General features: G+C 40.0%; 1 non-coding gene across 1 annotated transcript; it reads right to left on the reverse strand.

The window, feature by feature from the left end:
- Positions 1–5,395: 5,395 nt before the first annotated feature.
- Positions 5,396–5,562, reverse strand: LOC122816055. The gene has a single exon (XR_006367055.1). It is a non-coding gene; the product is annotated as a U1 spliceosomal RNA (small nuclear RNA).
- Between the last annotated feature and the right edge of the window lie 4,121 nt (positions 5,563–9,683).

Genomic DNA, 9,683 nt, shown 5'->3' on the forward strand with positions numbered 1-9,683 from the left:
ACTGCAGAATCCTATATAAACGCATTCTACGGACATCTCCAGAAATGCATGGATCATGCTATCCCAAACAAAACCAAGACCCAATCATCCAAAGGCAGGCGTCCAGTCTGGTGGACCCCTGCCATAAATAAACTGTACAACAGAAGGAGGAAGCTACTACATGAAAGAGCAAAATCCCTAATAGGGAAGGCATCTCTGATCAGTACTAGCAAAAAATTACGATCCCTCATAAAATCCTCCAAGGCCAGCTTCGAGAGAAAAATTGCACAGGACACCAAAGACAATCATAAGGTTTTTTTCAGTTATGTTAGAAACCTGGGATGCAACTCCCAGACTTGTTCTGAGTTGATTCTAAATGACAAAAAATACACTGAACCCACAGACATCGCCAATATCCTGGCAGACAGGTTCAGTGCAAACTTCTCCACTCCCTCCCCTGCAAAAGAGCAAGTATCTATCCCGGCAGAGGGCTGCCTCCCAAACATCTCAGATGCTCAGGTGAAGGCTGCCCTCTCCAAAGCAAAAAATACTGCTTCCATGTGACCAGATGGCGTCCCAGGTTGTGTCCTACATGAACTCCAAGAGGAACTAATCCCTCAAATAAAACAGCTATACAATCTCAGCCTCACTACAGGATATATGCCCACAGAATGGCGTACAGCAACAGTGATCCCACTCCACAAAGGTGGAGCCTCTACGGACCCTGGAAACTATCGCCCCATAAGCCTGACTAGCTTAGTCTGCAAGGCTATGGAGAGGATCATCATGGAGCTCATAAACAAAGACAGTGGGGACCTACAGACACTAGAGCCTACCCAGTTCGGCTTTGTCAAGGGCAGATCCTGCCTTTTGAACCTGGTTGACTTCTTCGAAACAGTCACCAAAGCCATAGATGAAGGGAAGGTAGTCCACACAGCCTATCTGGACCTTGCAAAGGCATTTGACACAATACCCCACTCGGGCATCATAGATAAGCTATCCAGCTTAAATATAAACCCCTATGTCAAAAGATGGGTCGCAAACTGGCTCAAAGACAGAACCCACAGAGTGAGAGTTGCTGGAGCCATGTCAGACTCAAAACCAGTCACAAGTGGCATCCCACAGGGTTCTGTCCTGGGACCACTCTTGTTCGGTATATACTTTTCCGAGGTACAGGCAAACGTGGGAAGACTATGGCTCACCAAGTTCGCAGACGACTGCAAACTGGGTGCTATAATCAACTCTCCAGCTGACACAAACATCCTTCAAAAAGATCTCACAGAGACAGGTAACTGGTGCCAGCGCCATGGTTTAAAGCTAAATGCCAAAAAATGTATAGTCATACCCTTTGGCAAAAACAATGTGCCCACAAATTACCACATAGGCGGAAACCCATTAAGTACAGAGAAAGTTATTAGGGACCTGGGGACCCAAGTTGATAGCAATCTCTCCTTTGAAAACCACATTGCCAAAGTGGTTAGAAAGACCTTCTACATAGCCCACCTCATCACGAAGGGTTTCACATCTAGATCAAGAGAGGTAATTGTGCCCCTTTATTCATCCCTCATCAGGCCCATCATAAAATACAATGCCCCTTTTGGGATGTACCTTACCCGACACCTGCAGCAATTAGAAAGACCCCAAAAGTATCTCACCAAGAGGATCAAGGGTCTCAAACAGATGCCATATGCTGCTCGGTTAAAAAAACTCCAGCTCTACTCAGTTGCATACCGCCTACTTCGAGGCGATCTATGCCTGACATACAAAGCTATGTCAAATCCAGAATTAATGGACATGCTCCACCTCAGTAAATCTAAATCCCTTAGAGCCACACACTCGAGGGACTTGAACCTCAGCACAGAAATAAATAGAACTTGCTGGAGGGACAGGTTCATAACCCAGAGGCTCCCTTCGCTCTGGAATAGAATTCCAGTTCATGTGAGGCAGAGCACCTCACTGAATCTCTTCAAGAAGAATCTTGATAAGTGGATGGGGGATCATAGGTTTGTCCCAGGGATTACTCCCGTGTCACTATTAGACAGAGGCACAGTAAACTAAACCTTAAAAAGGGCACAGTATACTCAAATCAAGGGGTGGCGTAAGCCATACAGAATCGGGCTAGGCTTATAATTGCCCCAGGGCAGATAGCCTAGTATGAACCTATGAACCTATAAACCTATATATGGACTGAATATCTACCACACAGAGAAGTTTCTTCTACTGTTTTATATATCCAATTCTCATGCTAGTCATCGATACAGGAAGTGTCTGAGCTAAAATTATCTTCATTATAATTAAAACACATTTTATAAAAGGCCAGTAATAATGTTAAACGTCAAATCCAATAACTATTTGTATACTGCATTACATATACCCATCTCATTTTATGACACTCTTCAGATTTTTAAACATCAAAGGGAAAAAGGCTTCCAAAGCCCTACACCAATGTCTGGCGCAAGTCCTACAGTATAATACTTTGGGCAGTACAATTTGTTATTCTGCAAATCTGCAGTAATCATGAATATTTCAAGGTACGCCAATGGAGACCTCAAGAAGCCTATTAAGGTTACATAGTATATTGAGGCTTCATTTTTTTGTTTGATTTTTCTCCTTAGTTCAACCAGACAACAAACAGACTTTTAGAGTATTAAGCAACATGTTCTGAATATTTACTCTGCCCACCCCATACCTCTCAACTATCCAGATTTTTGTAGAATATTCAGATTTTCACCTCATAAAACTTGTGTTTTTCTGACAAATCAGTGAAGGTGAACTCAAAAAACAATAACATACATGACACAGTAGTACAGCAGATAGCATTGTTACTGCCCAGCAAGAGGTTCACCATTTCAGTTCTTGGATGGGGTGCCTAATGTGTGGAGTCTGCAACTTTTCCCTGTGTTTGTATCAGTTTCCTCCCACATTTCAAAGACATGCAGTAGGTGGATTGGACACTGTAAATCTGCATTGGTGTGAATGTGCATGTGAGTGTATGGTATGGAAAGACTAACTACCAGGTAGTGTAAACCTTGACTTTAGATGATTGCCTCTGTTGAAGTGACACCTTGACTCCATGTGCAGAAATGGGGAAATGGGGTTATGGATGGAGACGCTTGTGTTTCAAATTTAATTTCCTTCAGAAACTACATACTAATATAAATCCTGTTATTATAGCAATTTTCTAAGTTTAAACTTCATAAGAGCAATATTTAAAACCTGTCCCATTTTTTGGGCCTTTGACCCCATTATTTTAGACTGAGTCCAGATTTCTTGTACTAAGAACGTAAGAGGCATACCCTCCTCACACTGCTTTTATGAGAGGCAGACACATATGTTACTTTTTTCAGTGACCAAGAAAAGACTGGTAATATAAATTTGGAGGATGTGGATGGCTTGCCCTCACACTGGGGATACAGGGAAGCCTAACTTCTGCAAAAAACAAAACAAAAAAAAAACAAATTTCATTGAGCCTGATCATCAGGGGGTTTAATTCTTCATTGAGTCATAGTGGAAGGATTTACTATATCCCGGTTTTAAAATCAAGACAAATATAAATTAACATTATATTTGGATTTGCTGCATTGCTGCCTGTCAAGTAGTATAGTTGCATTGTTTGCTTTCTTTCTGTAATTGTCATGGAAATCCCTTCAATAGTTTGTCCATGTATATACAAGCATTTCACTGACATCAGATTGAATAATTTTTCCAATCACTTCAGTAGTTTTTCTATGTGTGAAAAAGCAAAAAAAAATGAATCATTTCCCACAAAGATGACTTCAGTAGTCTGTCCAAGTATGCACAAGTACTCCAATGACAAGAAAATGAAACATTTTCCCCAACAACCCCTTCAGTAGTCTGTCCATGTAAGCACAGCACAAACATGAAACATGTCCCTCAACAACCCCTTCAGTACTTTAAGCAGAAGCACAAACACCAAAGTGAAACATTTCCCTGATGACCTCTTCAGAAGTCAGTCCAAGTAAGCACACGCACCAAAATTAAAAATTTCCTCCAACAACCCCTGCAGTAGTCTGTTCAAGTAAACACACATTCCAAAAGGAATTATTTCCCAATAATCCCTTCAATAGTCTGTATAAATATGCACAAGCACCTAAATTAAACAGTTCCTCTAATGACCCCTTCATTAGTCATTCCAAGTATGCACAAACATCAAAATGAAACACTTACCCCAATGACCCCATTCAGTAGTCTGTTCAAGTGTGCACAAGCAATAAAGTAAAATATTTCCCCCAATGACAACATTCAGAAGTCTGTCTGTGCATCTATGCACAAGCACAAAAATGTATGTGTAAATAACCCTACTTATTTCAGAGACTTGTTGATTTTATCTTCCCTAGTCTGTCTCCCCACACACCAAATGCACTCACAGTGAGCATTTTCAATTAAAAAACACTACATCCCTCAGATTGCTATGAACCCCAGCAATACAATCCAAGACACTGTGTTTCTTGCATTGTGGCAATACCATCTCTACCTGCACAGTGAATCACAGGTCTTTTTGGAGTGGTGCTGAAGCAAGATGACATAACCACGTAAGGGAGGCATGTAGGAGCATCATAGACATCCATTTAGGATATAATCATTGCCATTGCCTTAAAAAGAAATAATAAAAAAAATATTTGACAGAAAACATTTTTTTTTTTATTTTACATCAGTGAGTTGAGCAGTAGTCAAGATAGTATCCTGGAGTATTGTCCATTCACCCCATCCCTGCTATGCTACAGTATTTGGCATAGGTAAGGTTGAGCTGTGGTAAAGAAAAATGTAAAAAGGAAATACCTTTCACATTAAAACTTTATAGCTTCATATGTGAAAACATGCTGAGTGTAAGGAAGAAAGAAAGAAAGAGAGAGAAAGAAGAAAGGACTGTTGATCTTCCAGATGATAACACCTGATGTTTGTTAGTCAGGGTAGTTTGCCAGCACTATTCTAGTGGGGAGGGTGGGCGAGCGCATGTGTGAGACAGTCATTTTGCACCTTAGTAGGAGTGAGATAGGTCATTGAGTATAAGCAAGGTTCAGCCTCATTGAAGAAAAATGTGAAAAGAAAATGTCTAACACCTGAAAATCTAATAGCTACATCAGTGGAAACATGGTGATTACAGGAAGGAGAGAAAAGGGCCATAAATCCTGTTTGAGAGAGAGTAAGGAAATAAGAAAAAAGAAAGAATAGAAGGAATGAATAAAGGAATAAGAAAAGAACGAATTGTCTATTTTAAGAGAGAAAAGAAGTACATTTCTAGAAAAAGGTAAGTGTTGTAAATAAGGGTAAATGACAGGCTGTTGCACAGTTAGGAGCTTGTGGAATTGTATGCATAATATTGGTTAGAAAGACTGTCTTGTGAACTAGGGAAGCTAGAAGAAAAGAAGCAGATATATTTTTGTCACTTTAAATTCAGAGGACTGTGACAACTCAGTCCTCCCCTACTAAAAAAAATATTCAGTTGAGTTTCTCACATTTGAGGAAACCACAGGGACCACCTAAACAGAAGAGTGCAATGGAAGAGACTCACCCTAGGAAACCAACTTCTTGATCTTGGCATTCCCCCTGCCAGGTAAGTATACCTTAGGTATCTGAGAACCAGCAGGTCCAGTGAACCAACAGTGTTTGAACACAAAAGATCCCCTCTAAGCTGTTGAAAGACTACACCTGATTTTCGTAATGATATTCTGATACCTCAAATGAAATATGTGACTGATGAAGCTAAGCTTGTTCATGTTGGTAGGACGAATTTGTATTTGAGGTTGGTAAAACCTAATGCTGTTTAGTAGAAGATGGTCTGCCAGCACAAACCTAGTCAAGTGGGTGTGGATGCGCATGTATGATACAGCCATTTTTCACCTTACTATGGCAGGGATAGATCATTTTGTATAGGTAAGGTTTGGCAATGATGAAGAAAAATGTAAAAAGGGAATGGCTTTCACATGAAAAACTTAATAGCTGCACTAGTGCAAACATGCTAAGTTCGGGAAAGAAAGAAAAAACAAAGAAAAGAATGCGTGGCTTTTTATGAGAGAGAAAGAGAGAAAAGAAGTGCATTTGTAGAAAAAAATAAGCATTGTAAATAAGGGTACATGTTATTTATTTACTTACTTATTTATTGACATTTGTTAACCGGGTTGGTCCATCTGGGCCAGGAGGCCATTTTCAGTGGAGACCCGAGGAGAAAAGCTCCAATTACATACAATAAAGTATGCATGATAGTTTAACAAGCCAAAAAGTACAGTGACCAATTTCAAAAAACAAAGTGATTCAGGTGAGAAAAAAAAAAAACATTATATGTTCTCATTAAAATTCAGGCATTTCAAAAGCAAAAATATAAATATATTTTACTGGAGTGTATACAACAGAGTGTAGTGAGGTTATGTAGGGGCATGGCAAGTACAGCTTTTTGTCCTCATAAAGTGTAGTTTGAGTTCTTTCTTAAATTGTAAAGGGTGTGTTATGGAGCGTAAATGGGATGGAAGGTTATTCCATGCCTGGGATAGGGAGGATTTATAAAGTAATCTACCAATAGATTTTTTTGGTTGGTAGATGTTGAGGAGTTGTTGGTTAGAGGTACGGAGTGTGCGAGTTGGTGTATAGGTGGAAACCAAGGAGGACAGTGCTGGGCAGGTTAATGGTTTCTACAGTATGGAGTGGATTACTTGAAACTGAGATAGAAGAAGTTGTTGTGGGAGTCCTATCCATTCTAAGGAGTTCAGAGAGAGGCAGTGCTGAGAGTTGTGGGGGGAGTTTGTGATGAACCTTGCTATGTTGTGGTAAGTTTGTTGGAGTTTGGCCAGGGTAGTTGTTTGAATATTAGTTAGTACTGGGGTGGCATAGAGAAGGGAGAGGAGAAGAAGAGCCTGTGATAGGGACAGTCTGGCATTGTAGGTCAGGAATCTACGGTGTCGGCAGAGCATACCCAGCTTTTGGTGAGTTTTCTTTATACTTTGAAGGATGTGTAGGTTAAAGTTAAGTTCATCGTCAACGATGGCTCCTAGAAGTTTTGTGTGGGAGTCAGGTTGTATTTTGGTGTTATTGGAGGATGAGATAAGAAAGTTATATTTTAGGTGAGAGTGTGTCCGGGTGAAGAATAACAGAAGTTTGGTTTTCTTAGGGTTTAGGATAAGTAGATTAGCAGTTAGCCATTTTCCCACTGATAGAAGGGTGTCCTGGGTGAGTGTGTGGAGGTCAGAGATGTTATTGGAAGAGCAGATGAGTGCTGAATCATCAGCATATTGGACTAGTACTGATTGTTTGCAGGAGGTATATAGTTCATTTGTAAAGATGTTGAAGAGGAGGGGACTCCTGACTGGCTTGTATGTATAATTTTGGTTAGAAGTGCTGGCCTGTGAGCTAGGCAAGTGAGGGATGTGTTTTTTCATTAGGTTAAGTTCAGTGGATTTTACAAACACAGCTTCCATTATCATAAACTTTGCAGTTAAGGAAATCATAATGTTTAATCCAACCAAAATACACATTGGAAGAGCCTCACCCTGGCAAAATCACCTTCTAGCTCATTGCAGTCTCCCTACCAGGTACAGATACCTTAGGGTTCTGAAAACCAACAGCTCCAGTGTTGTAAATCATATTACCTGGGTGGTGAGTTGTTGTTTTTTTCAGTGGTGTATGTGGTTTATAGCAAACCTGGGTTTGAACACAAATATCAGCTTTGTATCCTTATTGCAGCAACAAGAAGAAGTCAGAGGAAAATTCATTGTCTGCAGCAATATCCCATAATGCTTTGCCCACGTAAATTTTGCATTAGGTTTTGACTTGTCTCCTTCCTGTTAGAAGACAGAGAGAGAGAGAGAGAGAGAGAGAGAGAGAGAGAGAAAGATTAGTATTCTCAAAATGTGGAGTATGGTTGAGTAACCTAATGTCATAATATGTAAGCTAGTAAGAAGCTAGAATCTTTTCCTGCGTCTTTAAAAAATGCATGAAAATCTCTCTTTCCTATTTAAGAATGCTTGAGCAGCAAGGATGCTCTGTTTAGCACCTCTTCCCAGACATACAGACAGCACTTGAGCACAAAGGACCTCCTCTAAGTTGTTGAAAGTATATCCGCATTACCATAATGACATTCCATACCCCAAATGTAATACATGACTGATGGAGCTGAGCTTGATTACATTGGTAGACCAAGGTCATATTTGAGGCTGGTAAGACCTGCTACTTCTTAGTGGGGAATGGTCTGTCAGCACTATTCTACTGAGGTGGGTGTGCACATGCACGTATGAGACAGTCATTTTGCACCCTACTAGGAGAGGGATAGGTCACTGAGCATAGTTAATGTTCAGCCGCATTGAAGGAAAATGTACATGAAAACATAATAGCTACACCAGTGGAAATGTCAACTGCTGGAAAGAAAGAAAAAGGAAAGAAAAAAATGAAAGACTGCCAATCCTGTCTGTGAGAAAGAAAGAATGCAAGAGAAACAAAGAAATAAAGTAAGGAAAGAAGAAAAAGGAAGGAAAAGAAGAAAGGAATGAATGATGAAGGAACGCATGGTCTATTTTGAGAGAGAGAGAAAAGACGTGTATTTGGAGGAAAAAGGTAAGTGTTGTAAATAAGGGTACATAATTAGCGGTTGCTCAGTCAGGAGACTGTAGAATTGCATGTATAATGCTGATTAGACATACTGGCTTGTGAGTTAGGCAAGTTAAAAGAAAAGAAACAGATAGTTTAAGATCAGTGGACTGCGCTAAGGCAGTCCTCTACTACAGTAAATTATGCAGTTGAGTTTTTCACATATGGGGAAATGACAGGACAACCCCAAATGAGCTTGCTCACACTGGTAGATCAAAGTTTCTTTCTTTCTTTCTTTCTTCCCCAAATGCAGTATGTTTCCAGTATTTTTCCACTGGTGCAGGTACTAAATTTTTCTGCGAAAGCCCTTTCCTTTGTACATTTTTTTTTCAAAGCTGATGAACCTTACCTATGTCAAATAATATATGTCTCTCCTAGTAAGGTGCAAAATGACTGTATTACACATGCACATTCAAACCCACTTTACCAGGTTAGTGCTGGCAGACCATCCCACACTAAGAAACATCAGGTATTACTAACCTCAAATATGACCTTGGCTCAAATATGCCATGTGCAAGGCTCTGTCAGTCATGTATTTGATGTTGGAATGTCATTATGGCAACATGGGGTACTGTTTCAACAACTTAGAGGGGCTCCTTTATGTTCCACTGCTGTCTGCATGTCTGGGAGGAGTTGCTGAGCAGAACATCCTTGCTGCTCAAGCATTTTGTGAACTGGAAAATATGTTTTTCGTTCATCTTTTTTAAAAGATGCAAGAAAAGATTGTAACTCCTTACTACTGTAGCTTACTTATAATTACATCATGTTAGTCAAAAGCACTCCACATTTTGAAAACACTAGTGTCTCTCTTCTAACAGAAAAGAAACAAATCAAAACTTAATGCAACAACACAGAAGAAGTCTGACTGCAGGTAAACCAGACTGCATCTTTAAAGGGATGAGATCAACTGTGTCTTGCAGAGGACATATGTGTGCAAAACTGACTTCTACAGACATGTGGGATTCTAAATGTTGTCAATACCAACATGTGTAAAACACTCCTGCATCCATTTATACACACAAACAGTTGTGAGGTTATCACTGTTGTATTTCAATTCCCTCCCTATCTGCTTTCACAGTCTACATGCAAATGCATTTTGTGTTCATGTC

The sequence above is a fragment of the Protopterus annectens genome, chromosome 11.part0 (genome assembly GCF_019279795.1).
Source record: "Protopterus annectens isolate FY-2018-M chromosome 11.part0, PAN1.0, whole genome shotgun sequence".
In the NCBI taxonomy this organism is placed as follows: Eukaryota; Metazoa; Chordata; order Ceratodontiformes; family Protopteridae; genus Protopterus; species Protopterus annectens.